Genomic DNA, 16,272 nt, shown 5'->3' with positions numbered 1-16,272 from the left:
TCCCAACTCCCAGCAGGCCGCCCGGCCCTCCCGACGCTCCGCACACATCAGAGCTGCCTAGGATCGCTTCCACACCTCCTGCCCGTTCTTCAGGAGCCCGGCTGCTGGACCCCTCTCCAAACACCCTGGCACCGTCCCCTCACCCGAGCCCAGCCACCCTCTCGGCTCCTCAAACATTAATTGTTTATGTGTCAAGTCCTGATGGGGCTACCCCTCAATTCCTTTACAGCCTCCCTCCCCGTTGTCCTCCTGCACCCCCAATCCAGGAGCCTAGGTGTTCCCATTTAGACTACTGGCCAGATTCAGTTACCCCAAAGCTGCGATGCCCAGCAGCCATCTATCTGCCTAGCCTTCTAAGTTCCACCGCATCACCAGGGGCAGACTGCCAGACAGGCTTCCATTCCATCCCCGACTTTCCCGGCCTCAGAGCCCCCTCACCTACCGGAGTCAGGGATGGAACCCCTTTCTCTTCTAGGGGCCAGGCTCTGGACTGACTGGTCCTGAGTCTCCCAACCTTTGTCCAGACAGAAGAATCGGACGCCCCCTCATGGGTGCCCCACTGTGGGTCACGCACAGCAAGTTCCATGCCCCCCTCTTCAGAGACCCACATTATCTAGTCCGTAGTTGACTGTTCTCCCTCCCCCACCTCCCAGCCCAGGCCTCCGGCCCTAGGCCCTGGGTGGGGAAAGCCCAGGAGGGAGGGGGGAAGAAAAAAATATCTGACTTCAGGTTCAAAGAGGCTTGGGAGGGACGGGGGGAAGGGGGCCGGACAATGGCCTTGGCTGGACAATCCTGGTCCCCAGAGGGGGCAACTCTAACCCTAAACAAGTGCTCAACCCTTGAATGGGCCTGGATGGCTCCCCTGGGGACAGCTTCCTGCCCCACAACCCCCCAGCCCCAATCCCCTCACACGGAATCCCCCTCAGAGCAGCTAAAGAGCTCCAGCAATAACCCCCCCATCCCCTCAAAGACTGAGCCTCAGACAGGGACCCCCACTGGGACCTAGGTCTCCTGTCCCCCTCTAGAGGACTCAGGCGTCCAGCCTCATCATCTACCCCTCCCCCAGCCCCCCAGGCCTTTGTGTAGGGGGGCTGGTGAAAAGATGAGGAGAGGGTGGAGAGCGGTTTGGGGGGGTGCGCAGGAAGCCTGCCCTGAGCTCTCCCACAGGGTCTGTTTTTCTGGGCCTGTCCTGAAGGCTCACACTGCAGGCATAGTGCTTGATTCTGTTTGCAAGAGAATAGCTTTCAGACTGCCTGTCTGCTTGGGATGAGGTTTGTCTGTCTGCTCCCCAAACTTGCCCTAAATGAAGGCCCCGAGGTGAACTGGGAAAGGCTGTAGGCCAGAGCTCCCTACAGCTTGGAAGGCGAGAATCCTGAACCTGGGACATGGACCTCTGCCGACTTAGACATCTCTTCATCTCAGCCTGTCTGAGGTTGTTTGCTCAGCATCTGCCTTCTCAGGGGCTTGGGGGTCCTGCTGGGGGTCCTCTTGACTGTGGCCAGCCATCTTCAACTTGGTGGTATCTGGGAGTCCTTTGAGCCTGTTTTTTTGGGTTTTGGTTTTTTTTTTTTCCTCTGAATCTATATCACACAGCCCCTGCTCCAAGCCCATCGCTAAGTACTTTTTGGGCAACTAATTGTATGCATGCATTTCAATACTTCCCATAGGTCTGTTGGAAGATCTACAGGGCAGCGAAACTGGAGCTGTATTCACCGCTAAACCACTAACTGCCCAAAAGGCAGATAGATTAAGGGGCCCGGTGGGGGTGGAGAGGTGTGCTTTGGACCAGGAGGGGCCCCTCCCCAGCCATCTCCCCAACCCTCAGGACAGAGCCATCACAGCCCCTTTGTCATGCATCTATCTGCTGTCTGCCAAGAAGACGGCCTCCCGGAGGAGGGGGATGGGCGGAACTGGGAAATCTCCTACAGCAGTGCTTCTTGGCTCGCCGCCCTCTAGGCTCCCAGAAACCCCTTCCCCCATGTGGTCCAGAGAGCCCCTGTACCCCTGTCTTCCCAGCGGCCCCTAAAACACCTTCCCTTTCCCCGCCACTCAACAGCATCCTCTGTTTTTTAGATTTCAATCAATAGTTGCTCTAGGTGGTATGTTTCTGGCCTGGGCAAGAGTCCCATTCCAGAGGGAGAGACAGAGGAGGGGAGGGTGCCCAGCTGCCTGGCTGGCTTGTAGCCAGAGATCTGAGCCAGATCAGTCAGGTGTTGCCTGGAGCCTGACCCAGAACCTTAATGGAAAGTTAAGTTTGTCTGCAGTCCTAGCCAGCCCCTGCCCAGGCCAGCTCTGTGCAGGCCCAGAGGAGACTGGAAGTGGGGTTAAGTCATCAGACCGGGCTCCTCCACTCTCCTGGGTCTTAGGGAGTCACTAAACAGCTTCAAGTCCCCGAAACCAATTTAGGACTGGTCTCACAAACTCTCCACATACACCTTTATTATAGGGCCTACATAAAGACAAACGCAAGTATCTGGTTGTAGAGCATGACCCAGGGAGGGCAGGTGAGGACCACCACTCCCTGCCAGGTGTGGCTGGCCTGGCATGGTTGCTAGGAGGTGCGATAGTGGCCTTGCTGCTGTCGGCCCAGCCATCCCCTCGCTGTTCTGTTGGGAAAACCAGCTGAAATGGCTCATGGGAAACAACGGAGACTTGCTCTAGACCAGGGTAGCAAACCCCTTATTTTGGCTTCTGGCTGTTGTCAATCTGAAGGCAGAAGAAAGGGAAAGAATGCAAGGCTGAGGAGAGAAGGATTCAGGCTTTGCCCACTTTGGGAGAATATCTCCCTTAATCTCAATTTACACATTTTCCACTGCTCCCCGTAAACCACACCGCTTCTTCTCAACAACTGACCCTATGATCTCTCCTGCGAGGTCTGCAAACTGAAATCTTCTTTTCCCAAATCCAGGTACTGTTACCTCAAATCTAGGAGTCAGCTCTCTGCTTGTAGTCTGTAGGGGGATTGAGAGGTGAAAGCAAGAGGGAGGGCAAGCCAGGAGAAGAGGTCAGGAATAAACCAAGGGTCTGCAGACCAGGGTCCTGGGCCCTGGCTCTGACACCCCAGAGGACGGCGCCTCGCTTTCTGTGCCTTGGTTTCCTCATCTAATAAAGAGGAATTGGACCAAATGAGTCCTAAATTTCCTTCCAGCTCAGACATAAAAGTGCTGCCCCTCTCCCATACACCCTCCTCTCTATCCTCGCCATTTAGTTGTCATGGGACTAGCAATCTCTCTCTGCACGCCTGTGAAGAGAAATTGGGGTTGGAGGGGTGGGAGAGGAGGGACTCAGTGAGATGCTGGCACAGGCTTTCCCTCCCTGCACCCCCATCTCCCAGCAGCCTTCCTGGGAAATCTAGCAGAGTTTCCCCTCGAGTTTGATCAAGATTTGTTTGATGAGTTTGGGAGGCCAGTTTTGATTTGGTTTTGGTGTTTGGGAACTTATAAGAAACATACTTCAGGAAGTAAAACTTTGTGTGTGTGTGTGTACAAAGGCTAGAGAGGAAACGGAAATCCTAACCTACTCCTTCTTTTCATATTTTTCATATTCCCTCCTCAGTTGCTTTTCTCTAAATCACTGCTCTTGGACCTCAGCCTCCCAGAGAGAGGGAAACCAGATGATCCTTAAGGTCGCTTCCAGCTCTAAAATTCTAAAAAAAAAAAAAAAAAAAAGAAAAAGAAAAAGAAAGCAAAACCTGTCGGGACTTCCCTGGTTGTCCAATGGGTAAGACTCTGCGCTCCCAATGCAGGGGGCCTGGGTTCAAGCCCTGGTCGGGGAACTAGATCCCACATGCATGCCGCAACTAAAAAAAGAAAAAGAAACACAGTTCTAAAATTTTGAGCATACCTGCTGCCCTGCCCTTCTGCCACTTCTTCCAGAGGAAGGTGCCTACAGCTCCCACAGTGACCACTCCAGAGGCCAGGAGCCCAAAGAAGATCCAGACAGGGGTGGGTGTGTGTTGCTTAGAACCAGGAGGCTCTGAAAGGTGTGGGCATGTGAGGCACTGACAGACGAGCCTGGCTCCCCCACCCTTTCCCTGGGCTATCCTGTCTGCTCATCTGAGGTCCTGCAGGGACCCAGCATTGGACTGGGATGCCATCAGACAGGAAACCTCTGCTGTGTCAAAGGGCATCTCAGTGGACTGCTGGCTCTAAGCAGTCCCATCCCACTGGGATCAGATGGCTTGAGGTCCCAAAGACCCAGGCTTCAGGGACAGCTGGACACCAGAGGACAGAAGCCATGGGCCCTGCATGTTGGGATGGGCTCTCTTCTAGGGGGCTTTGTAGAGAGGCACACGCACTGAGAGGGCCAGTGGGACAGGGAGGAGTGGTGGCAAAGGAGACCTAGAGACTCCTAGACCAGGGGGGACTTGCCACCTCTGGTCTTGCCACACTGCCATGCATCCTCCACAACAGGGCCTGGGCTGCCACCCAGGCACCATACACACCACATTCCATGGTGACTGTCGGTCACGCCCCGCCCTGAGTACCCTGGGGTGCTAAGCCCTGGGCCAGAACTTGAACACCAAGTGGAGAATGGATTGACCAAATATGTGTGAGAAAAGGCAAGGCCAGTGGCTAGGCTGGTTAGCAACAGAACTGTGCTCATGTAGGACAAAGATAATGCACGGACTTCCCCGCTGGTACAGCGGTTAAGACTCCGCACCTCAAATGCAGGGGGCACGGGTTCGATCCCTGGTCTGGGAAGATCTTACATGCCACGTGGTGTGGCCAAACAAACAAACAAAAAACTGTGCTCACAAAGGACACATTTAATGCGATAGAGGTCTGCTCCCTCATCCCTCCCCGCCATGCCCTCAGCCCCTTCACCTTCCACACTGCTCAGTCCCCACCTATCATTCCTATCATAGGCTGCAGGCTGGGGCCCCACCCCAGCTTCCAGGTATTTCCTGAAATGGTGGAGGCAGCTCTTGGTCAAGAAGGATTACTCTTTTCACTTCTCTCCATCTGTAGTTCTGTTTTCTCCTAGCTTGCTTTTGCTGGAATTGAAAGACTCAGGTATACTGAGAAGGGAGTCCTGGCCATCAGAGTTGTATTGCCAGTGTCCCCAGGTGCTCTGATTCCCAAGCAAGTCGTGTGACTCTGAAATGCCGAAGTCCCAGAACTCCAAAGGAGAAGAAAACATTAGTTTTCTCTACCTCCACTCCCACCACTTCCCAAAATGCCTGGAATTCCCTTCCTCGGCTGATAAACCTTTACTCATTCTCCAAGACATATCTTCCCGGTCATGGGTCATGCACATCCCCACCAAAGTCATGCTGCACCCCACCCTTCATGCCCTGCGGCAAGTGGCTCCCTCCTTTGCTCCCATCATGCCCTGCTCATGCCACAGTCATGGTACTGACCACACTGAGCCCTCCTGAATGCAGGGACCCATGCCCTGTGCCCAGCATCATGGGGTTTTGTTTGTTTCTTTGCTTTTGGCCGCACCTTGCCCATGCAGGACTTCCCTGACCAGGGATAGAACCCGCGCAGTGGAAGCGCAGAGTGTTAACCGCTGGACCACCAGGGGAGCCTCACCAAGCTTTTTTAATTGAAGTATAGTTCACATACAGTATTATATTAGTTTCAAGTGTACTACATGGTGATTTGACATTTGCGTACATTATGAAATGATCATCACAAAAAGTAGTATCCACCTGTCTCCAAGAGTGTTACTACTGGGGATTTCCCTGCTGGTCCAGTGGGTAAGACTCCACGCTCCCAGTGCAGGGGGCCCAGGTTCGATCCCTGGTTGGGGAACTAGATCTCACATGCATGACACAACTAAGAGTTCACATGCCACAACTAAGAAGTCCACGTGCCACAGCTATGAATGAGCCCGCATGCTGCAACGAAGATCCCCCATGCCGTAACTAAGATCCAGCACAGCCTAAAATAAATAAATATTTTTTTAAAAATGTTACTACCAGGGCTTCCCTGGTGGCACAGTGGTTCAGAGTCCGCTTGCCGATGCAGGGGACACGGGTTCGTGACCCAGTCCGGGAAGATCCCACATGCCGCGGAGCGGCTGGGCCCGTGAGCCATGGTCGCTGGGCCTGCGCGTCCGGAGCCTGTGCTCCGCAACGGGAGAGGCCACAACAGTGAGAGGCCCGCGTACTGCAAAAAAAAAAAAAAACTATGCAAAAAAAATGTTACTACCATATTATTAACCATATTAACCGTATGCCTTACACAGCAACATGTTTAAATCCCAGATCGAAATGCCACTATTAGATATATTGTCCATAGCAAATGTAACTGGACCTCTCTAAGCCTCAATTTCCTCATCTGGGAGATGGAGATAACAATAGTGATCAAATGATATAATGCATGCCAGTGTTAATGTCATACCTGCCAATAAGAATTCAAGAAATTCAAGAACTAGTAGCTATTTATTTTTTTAATATTTATTTACTTATTTGGCCACGCTGGGTCTTAGTTGTGGCACTCAGGATATTCTATCTTCATTGTGTCATGCAGATCTTTTTTAGTTGTGGCATGCAGGGTCTTTTACTTGTGGCATGTGGGATCAAGCTCCCTGATGAGGGATCGAACCTGGGCCCCCTGCATTGGGAGCTCCGAGTCTTAGCCATTGGACCACCAGGGAAGTCCCAGTAGCTGCTATTGTAATGTTTATTATTGGTAAAGCACCATGAACAGCATTTACTAGACCCTCAGATATTGCTAGATGAAAAAAAAAAAAAATGATGTAGGTTAGAAATATACTTCTCTTGGGACCCTGACCCAGTTTCCAGGGTTCCTATAAATACTGGTGGAGATGGGGAGGTGGCTATGTCAGAAAGGCCATTTATTTCCCAGACCCTGGATTTGAAAAAGTTGGATACAATTTTTTTTTTTCACCTGAAGGGAAGTCGTGGGGTTCTTGAGACAATGGAGAACTCTCTAGCCCTGTTCCCTGACTGGAGAAAGGTAGGAGTCTTATACTTAAGTTCTACCCTTTCCAATACCCAATACTCAATATCCAATCTTTTGGGCACCATCAGGTACACACTAGGGTCTGGAGTCAGGGATGAAACCCCCCAGGAGGAGGCAGCATCAGTGAAGGGTGCTGTATCCAGAGTGCTCAGCAGGGTGCCTGGCTTCGAGTTTAATAAATATTAGTTTAACGATAATGAATGAACAACTCCATATCTTTAGGACTGCTTTGAGCTCTTCCCTTCACTCCCCATCACCTTGGCTCTGACTCTTCTGCTCCACGATGCTTCTTAGTTGATAACAGGGTACCGGGCTTTGGCCTTCATTTTGAGAATCAGCTTTTCCCAAACCCTTAGGTCCCTGGCTTCAGACCAGGATGCCTGGAACTCTGCCCACCTGCCCTCCTTGCAGCACCATTAGAAAGACTGGTCATCCAAGAGCTTGAGAATTCATAATGGGCTTGCTCAGGGCTAGGCTGGGAAGCAGTGATGAAGCTGTAGTGCAGAGAATAGGTTGCTGAGGGGAAAAGAAATGGTGGGAATGGGCTATCTCTAGTGGGCACTTTTTTGGGAAGATGATTCCACCTGTAAGAAGGTGAGGAAGTAGGACTATCATTAGGACAGCAAAAGAGTGAGTAAGGGGCATGGGGAGTGAACAATGGGAAGGGAAACTCTTGCTGCCCTGCAGGATCTCATCCAGGCTCATAGTTTTAGATAGTAATGACTCCACTGTCCAAATCCTTGCACTTCACACCAGTGTACCCAACCACCTATTGGCCGTCTTGACAGAATGTCCTACATCACCTTAAATTCAACATATCTAAACTAAGGATATCCTCTTAGCCCCCACCAGGGAATAATCTGGCCCTCATCCTACATTCCTGGTAGGTAGGTGGCATCACCATCCGACCTACCTGCTTGCTTAAGTCAGAACTGGGTTGTAGTGTGGGAAATTAACTTATGTCACAGTGGCCTCCTGGTACAGTACCATGAAGCTATCCAGAGGTCGTGGAACAAAAAGGCTCACAGACCAAACTAAGATGCTTGAACCACGTGGTTTATTAAATAAAGGTAAAACACACCATGAGGAGCAAGGGAAAGTGATGAGGGGAGGTTAACACATTTAAGATCAGGTTCCTATTGGGTGGAAGGCTCTTGCAGCCTGAATTCTGGGTTATGCATACTGATAGCCTCAGATGCTCTGTGGCATGTGGGATCTTCCTGGACCAGGGCTTGAACCTGTGTCCCCTGCATTGGCAGGCAGATTCTTAACCACCACACCACCAGGGAAGCCCTCTTTTTCTTTCTTTTTTTGGCCCCATGGCATGTGGGATCTTAGTTCCCCAGCGACTGAACCCACGGCCCCCGCACTGGAAGCACAGTCTTCACCACTAGACCTCCAGGGAAGTCCCCCTCCCTCTCTTTCTACCTCAGTTCACACAAATATGTGTTCTATTGATACATACTTATGGACGTCTAACGTGTCTCACAGATTTCCAATGTGCTTACCTTTATAAATTCCATCTGTCCCATTTGTCTTCTTGTCTTCTATAGCAGAACTGGCTATTCCCAAACAATAGGCAGGTGTGCTTTACATGGGCGCTTATACTGGACTGCTGCCTACCTCAACACCTTCCAGTTTCAAACCATTACCAAGCTCTGCCCATTTTTAACTTCTCATTCCTCAAATCTGGACATTCCTCTCTATCCTCATCAAACCAACCCATAGCATTGCTTGTTTGGTTTATAGCCAGAGTCTTTCCAATTGGCCTCCTTCCCTCCCGTCTTAACCATTTAAAATCCGTCTTCCTTGATATAATCAGGGTAATCAACCTGGAAATATGTGTCTGACTGCATAGCTCTCTGCTGCTCCTTCAAGGATTCCCTTTCATTCTCAGGATGACTTCCAAGCTCCTTAGCAGACTAAACAAGGCCCCTCAAAGGCTTACTTCACCCTCATCTCCCACCACTCCCTGCCTTCACTCTGGGACCAGGAATGTTTGAGCATCTCTACTCCTGCTGCTGTTCCACGTCCCAGTGTCTTCCTGAGACTGTTCACTCTCAAGGGAAGACTCGCGACCCCTTCTGCTCCATACACCAGTGGCATTAAAGCCTTACCCTGGCCTCAAACCGTCTGCACTCTACTGCACCCCTTTATTTCAGAGATGACCTCTGACTCTTACTCAGAGAATGGTGGGCTAATCCACAATGCACACACACACCCTGCACACTCATCTATGGGCTGTGCTGCCCTAACGGGGCCATCCCTTTTCTTCTTCAAAGCTTCTTCCTTGGCCTCCTTTTGACCCCCTGGTTATTCCCTTCTATCTAGCAGGGGAATAGAGAGGTAGGAGGTGTGAGGACAGTGCTTCTCAAGCTTGCCAGAGCCTAAGAATCACCTGGGCTGTTTGTTTCCTAGGCCTTTCCTCTCTAGAGCCTGACTCAGGAGGTTTGGGTGGGACCCAATAATCTATTTTTAACAAGCACCTCATTGGTGATTCTTATGAGATATAATGCCTTGGTTTTAAGTCTCTGAGCTTTACTTTTCTCATGTATAAAATGAGGAAATAGTGCCTATCTTAGAGGACTAAAGGTAATACCTCTCTCCCTAAAAAAAGAAAAGAAAAGAAAACTGTAGATTTTTTAGAACACATTGCTAGTTAGACATAACTCCTGTTATCATTGGCTCCTTTTCCAGAAATTTCTCCCTTTAGACTCACTCCTTCTCTTCCCAAAATAGGCTCCGAGAATAAATTGTCCTTCTCTACTCCTTAGCCCCTCACTGTTTTCCTCTAATTTTTTTTATTGAAGTATAGTTGACTTATAATATTATATTAGTTGCAGGTGTAAAACATAGTGATTCAATATTTTATAGAATATATTCCATTTAAAGTTGTTATAAAATATTGCCTATATTCCCTGTGCTGTACAGTACATTCTTATATACTCCTTTTTTTTAGCCCTTGCCGCATGGTACCTGGGATCTTATTTCCCCCACCAGGGATCGAACTTCTGCCCCCTGCATAGGGAGCACGGAGTCTTAACCACTGGACCACCAGGGAAGTCCCTATATTATTTATTTTATACCTAGTAGTTTGTACCTCTTTATCCCGTGCCCCTATCTTGCCCCTCCCTCTACTCCTCTCCCCACTGGTAACCACTAGTTTGTTCTCTGTATCTATGAGTCTCTTTCTGTTTTCTGTTGTTATAGTCATTTGTTTGTTTTATTTTTCAGATTCCACATATAAGTTAAAAAAAACAGTATTTGTCTTTCTTTGTCTGGTTTATTTATTTATTTATTTATTTTGTGGTTTGCAGGCCTCTCACTGTTGTGGCCTCTCCCGTTGCAGAGCACAGGCTCCGGACGCGCAGGCTCAACGGCCATGGCTCACGGGCCCAGCCGCTCCACGGCATGTGGGATCTTCCCAGACCAGGGCACGAACCCGTGTCCCCTGCATCGGCAGGCGGACTCTCAACCACTGCGCCACCAGAGAAGCCCTGTCTGGTTTATTTCATTAAGCATAGTACCCTCCAGGTCCATCCATGTTGTTGCAAATGGCAAATTTTCATTCTTTTTATGGCTGAATAATATTCCATTGTAGATATACATCACATCTTCTTTATCCGTTCAGCTGTTGATGGATACCTAGATTACTTCCATATCTTGGTTATTATAAATAATGCTGCTATGAACATTGGGGCACATATATCTTTTCAAATTAGTGTTTTTGTTTTCTTCAGATATATACCCAGGCGTGGAATTGCTGGATCATATAGTTGTTCTATTTTTAGTTTCTTTAGGAACCTCTACACTGTTTTCCACAGTAGCTGTACCAATTTACATTCCTACCAACGGTGCACGAGGGTTACCTTTTCTCCACATCTGCACCAATAAAATTTATTGTTTGTTGTCTTATTGATGATAGCCATTCTGACAGTGTGAGGTGATATCTCATTGTGGTTTTGTTTGCACTTCCCTGATGATTAATGACATTGAGCATGTTCTCATGTGCCTGTTAGACATCTGTATGTCTTCTTTGGAAAAATGACTATTCGTGTCTTCTGTCCATTTTTAAAATCAGGATGTTTGATTTTTTGGATATTGAGTTACATGAGCTGTTTATATCTTTTGGATATCAACCCCTTATGAGACATATCATTTGCAAATATCTTCTCCCATCCAGGATGTTGTCTTTTTGTTTTGTTGATAATTTTCTTCGCCGTGCAAAAGCTTTTAAGTTTGATTACTTCTCATTTGTTTAGTTCTGCTTTTGTTTCTCTTGCCTAAGGAGACAGATCCAAAAGAATATTGCTAAGACTTATGTCAAAGTGTGTACTGCTTATATTTTCTCCTAGAATATTTATGGTTTCCAGTCTTACATTTAGGTCTTTAATCCATTTTAAGTTTATTTTTGTATAAGGTGTGAGAAAATGTTCTAATTTCATTCCTTTACATGTAGCTGTCCAGTTGTCCCAATGTCACTTACTGGAGAGACTGTCTTTTCCCCACTGTATATTTTTGCCTCCTTTGTCATAGATTAATTAACCGTATGTGCATGGGTTTATTTCAGGACTCTCCGTTCTGTTCCATTGATCTATATGTCTGTTTCTGTGCCAGTACCATACTGTTCTGATTACTGTAGCTTTGTAGTATAGTCTGAAGTTAGGGACCATGGTACCTCTGGCTTTGTTCTTTTTTCTCAATATTGTTTTGGCTATTTGGGGTCTTTTGCGGTTCCATACAAATTTTAGGATTATTTGTTCCAGTTCTGTGAAAAATATCATAGATATTTTCATAGAGATTGCATTAAATCTGTAGATTGCTTCGGGTCATTTGGACCTTTTAACAATATTAATTCTTCCAATCTATGAGCACAGGATATCTTTCTGTTTACTTGTATTGTCTTCAATTTAATTCATTAATGTCTTAGAGTTTTCAGAGTATAAGTCTTTCATCTCCTTGTTTAAGTTTATTCCTAATTATTTTATTTTATTTTATTTTTTGCGGTACGCGGGCCTCTCATCACTGCAGCCTCTCCTGTTGCGGAGCACAGGCTTCGGACGCACAGGCTCAGCGGCCATGGCTCACGGGCCCAGCTGCTCCGCGGCACATGGGATCCTCCCAGACCGGGGCACGAACCCGTGTCCCCTGCATCAGCAGGCGGACTCTCAACCACTGCGCCACCAGGGAAGCCCTATTTTATTCTTTTTGATGCAATTGTAAACGGGATTGTTTTCTTGCTTTCTCTTTCTGAGAGTTCATTCCCACTCACGTCTAATTAACAAAATATTTTACTTGATTGCTTTTTTCTGATAATAAAGTAATATCAACTATCTCAGAATAACACCACAAAGAAAGCAAAAGTCCCTCCAACACCTTTCCTTCCAACATAACCAGTGTCATCAGCTTGGTGAATGCTCTAAAAGGTTACTTTTCATGAACCTGCTTTTTTAAACAAAAAATTAGATTCTACTCTTATGTAACTTCTTTATTTTCTTCTTTTTCCCCAGCCAGTTTCTTTATTTTTCTTTTTTCTTTTTTTGATTTTAACATGTTCTTGCAACTTTACTGAAATCATGAATATCCCAGAGTCATTTATCATTTTAAAAAATCAAGTTAATGCTATCAAAAGGTGATATTCACATTAATCCTGTTTGCCTTCACACCACTGTCAAGAGCCTTCATTCCAAGCGCCATAAACAAAGAGGGCCAGCACCATGTGGGCGGCGACCACTGCAACAATAACAGCATAAAAATAGCTGTCCCTATTGGACATCCCAAAGGCACCTTCAAAAACATAATATTTATCGTGAAATATAACCCAGCAGGTACAGTGATCTTTAAAGCTGTGAAGTACAGGAGCATCTCCAGAGTGAATGCTAATGAACTCTCATTTCTGAAGCCGGGTGGCTGCAGTGTGTTCAGTGACGCTTTATCAAGGCACTCCGTGCCCGCAGCAGGTGCTCAGAAGCGGGCTGGCCTCAGTGGCTGTGCTCAGTCGGCTTGGGCGACAGGTCAGTCCAGGCGGGCTGCACTGGAAGTGCCTGTGAGCTCAGACTGACCAGCCTACTATCCACTTCCTAATTGCAAAATCCACCAACACTTTTCAGCCCTTATCTGATGTGCTCTCTCAGCCTCCTGTGACCCTGGACGTCACTTCCTCCTGTCACTCTCCTGTTTGGGAGCTGACTCCTCTCCCCTGCCTCCCAGACTGGCTCCAGTACCCCAGCCGTGACTATTGGGTTTTCTGAGTCACTTCTTCAAGCCCTACCCTGTGCTCATTCTCCAGGTGTTGCCTGGAAACACCCACTCACCTCTGGACTTCTCTCGTTACCCTCCTAGCTCCCATCATCCGTCCTCCACACGGCTGCTTTTTCAACACAAGTCTGATCATTTTACTGCCCTGCGTGAGATTCCTTCAATGAGACCTTCCCCAATGCCTTCAAAAATAGCCCATTTCTCCACCTGGCTCCTGTGAGAAACGAACCTGACCAGGATTTGGAATCAGAAAAATCTGGATTGGCGTTTCTCACTCAACACCATATCAGCAGTGTAAATTTAGGGAAGCTGTGTAACTTCTAAGTCTCTCTCATCGGTAACACAGGAAAACAAGACTAAGGAATATGGCTGAGAGTCAAGAGTTTAATGTTAGTAAATACCCAGAATGCAAGGGCAGAGAGGAGCGCTTTAAAAATCGATATGCTCTGATTCGGCCTATGCTTTCCTACCCTCAGTCAGATTTTCAGATCTCCCTGTGATTCCCAGAATCCCACTCTTGCTGCCCAGTTGCCTGGAGTGCCCTTTTCCCCCTCTGGTTTGTCTGCCCAAGACCTGCCTATCTTCCAACATTATTGAATTTCAGCCACTTCCTCTCAAGCCTTTCTGAACCTCTGAATGTAGAATTCACATCCTCCTTTGGGAAGTCCCTGACCCTACACATTCTGCTGTGATAGCATCTTTAATATTTTATTGCACTAATCTGCTCACTCAATCGTTTTTTTCTTTTCTTTTTTCTTAAACCAAACTGATACCCTTTAAGATGAGATTTTATTCATCTTTTCAACCCTCGCACCAATTCGATATAAAACTCATTTCCTCCTCTGCTCAGTTCCTGCCATGATGTAGGACTAAGTGTAGGGATTAAGTTTCAGACTGAAGTGTGGTGGGAGAGGATTTGGGGCAATGTTACTTATGGCCTTATCTTCTCTCAGCTTTGGCAACCTTGTCTCCCCAGACCTCTGTTGCTGGGCTGCAGGAAGTGCTCACAAAGGGCTCACAGAAGCCACGGTTTGAGGGAGGGTGTGCTTGGGGTGAAGGGGAGAGGGTGGACACAACTGAGTGGCCCCAGAACTCAACGCCCCCATGATTGGGGCGGTGGGGGCGGGGCACCTGGCCTCAGTTTCCCCAGGGGGCAAGCCTCTAGCTGCAGGGTTGGGGATCGGGCGTGGAGGGGGTACGTGCAGCAGCACAAGCAGGCACCGGCCAGGGCCCGGCATCTAGCCCCGAGGCAGGGCGAGCCCCACTGCCCGACCCGGCTCCCCGGGGCGAATCCCAGGGAGGCTCCCACTGGGCCATGGCTGCTTGAGAGACTGGACTTTTCCTTTTCCTTGAATCCCTTTGGATTAAATCTAGTCAGAGCCAGGCTTCTGCCCTACCCTGATGGACAGAGGTGCTTTGGTTCATCCTGACTGGATTAATGAATTTAAATTGTTCTTCCGGGGCTTCCCTGGTGGCGCAGTGGTTAAGCATCCGCCTGCTAAGGCAGGGGACACGGGTTCCAGCCCTGGTCCGGGAAGATCCCACATGCTGCGGAGCAACTAAGCCCGTGCGCCACAGCTACTGAGCCCATGTGACACAACAACTGAAGCCTGCGTCCCTGGAGCCTGTGCTCCGCAAGCCTCCGCAATTAGAAGCCCCCCGCAACTAGAGAAAGCCCGCGCACAGCCACGGAAGACACAACGCAGCCAATAAATAAATAAATAAAATCTATTTTTGGAAAAAAATTTTAAAAAAGAAATTGTTCTTCCTCGGTCACCATGGGATTATGACTGTTTTTATGCTCAGACTTCTCTTCACCAGTTAAATATTATGCTTTTAAAAATCTACTTTCGGGACTTCCCTGGTACTGCAGTGGTTAAGAATCTGCCTGCCAGTGCAGGGGCCACAGGTTCGATCCCTGGTCTGGGAAGATCCCACCTGCCTCGGAGCAACTAAGCCCGTGCGCCACAGCTACTGAGCCTGTGCTCTAGAGCCCGGGAGCAACGACTACTGAGCACACACACCACAGCTACTGAAGCCCGGGCACTCTAGGGCCCGTGCTCCACAACAAGAGAAGCCACCACAACGAGAAGCCCGGCACCGCAACGAAGAGTAGCCCGCGCTCGCCACAGCTAGAGAAAGTCCACAGGCAGCAACGAAGACCCAATGCAGCCAAAAATAAACAAAAAAATTTTTTTAAATTAAAAAATCTACTTTCATGTCTGATTTCCTAACCTCTGACTAGCCCCAGCTTCCATTCTCAGTTACTGGAGCATTTGAAGATGCATCGGTGTTTTTCTGGTTTTGTTTCAAATTGTGGTAAAATACACACAACATAAAATACACCATTTTAACCATTTATAAGTGTACCATTCAGTGGCATTAAGTACATTCACATTGTTGTGCAACCGTCGCAAAGAAACTTTTGTATGTATTCAATATAAAATTTAAAGTATAAAAGTAATATGTGCTTCCTGTTATAGGTAAACGCTCCAAAAATTTATAAACGAAGTTAACAACTGTATTCTGTTTCCACCACCAAGAGGTATAACCGCATTAACAGTCTGCCGTGTAACCCGTCCAGATGTTTCATTAATGACCATACAAGCAGATGTCCACATATTTGAGGGTTTTACTTTTTGGTTTTACAGGGATAGGATAATGCTGTTCATAATGGTCTGCAACTCACAGACATCCCTCTGTACATATAGATTAAACGCCTTCTTTTTTTTTTTTTTTTTTTAGGTACGCGGGCCACTCACTGTTGTGGCCTCTCCCGTTGCAGAGCACAGGCTCCGGACGCGCAGGCACAGCGGCCACGTCTCACGGGCCCAGCCGCTCCACGGCATGTGGGACCTTCCCGGACCGGGGCACGAACCCGTGTCCCCTGCATCGGCAGGCGGACTCCCAACCACTGCGCCACCAGGGAAGCCCTAAACTCCTTCTTTTTAATAACTGCATAATAGTCCATGATATGGATGCGTCACAATTTATCTAGTCTTTCACTGGATGGACATTTGAGTTGTTTCCAGTTCAGCACCACAAATAAAGCTACAATAAACATCCTTACATATTCTTA

At 48.1% G+C, this 16,272-nt stretch overlaps 2 pseudogenes; both read right to left on the bottom strand.

The window, feature by feature from the left end:
* LOC136129657 (MHC class I polypeptide-related sequence B-like) overlaps window positions 1-16,272 on the bottom strand; it is a 120,081-nt pseudogene that overhangs the window by 83,292 nt on the left and 20,517 nt on the right.
* Window positions 12,580-14,431, bottom strand: LOC136128955 (vacuolar ATPase assembly integral membrane protein VMA21-like; annotated as a pseudogene).

Source organism: Phocoena phocoena, chromosome 10 (assembly GCF_963924675.1).
Source record: "Phocoena phocoena chromosome 10, mPhoPho1.1, whole genome shotgun sequence".
Taxonomy (NCBI): Eukaryota; Metazoa; Chordata; class Mammalia; order Artiodactyla; family Phocoenidae; genus Phocoena; species Phocoena phocoena.
The sequence above is the reverse complement of the archived record's forward strand: the minus strand, read 5'-3'. Positions and strand labels throughout refer to the sequence as shown.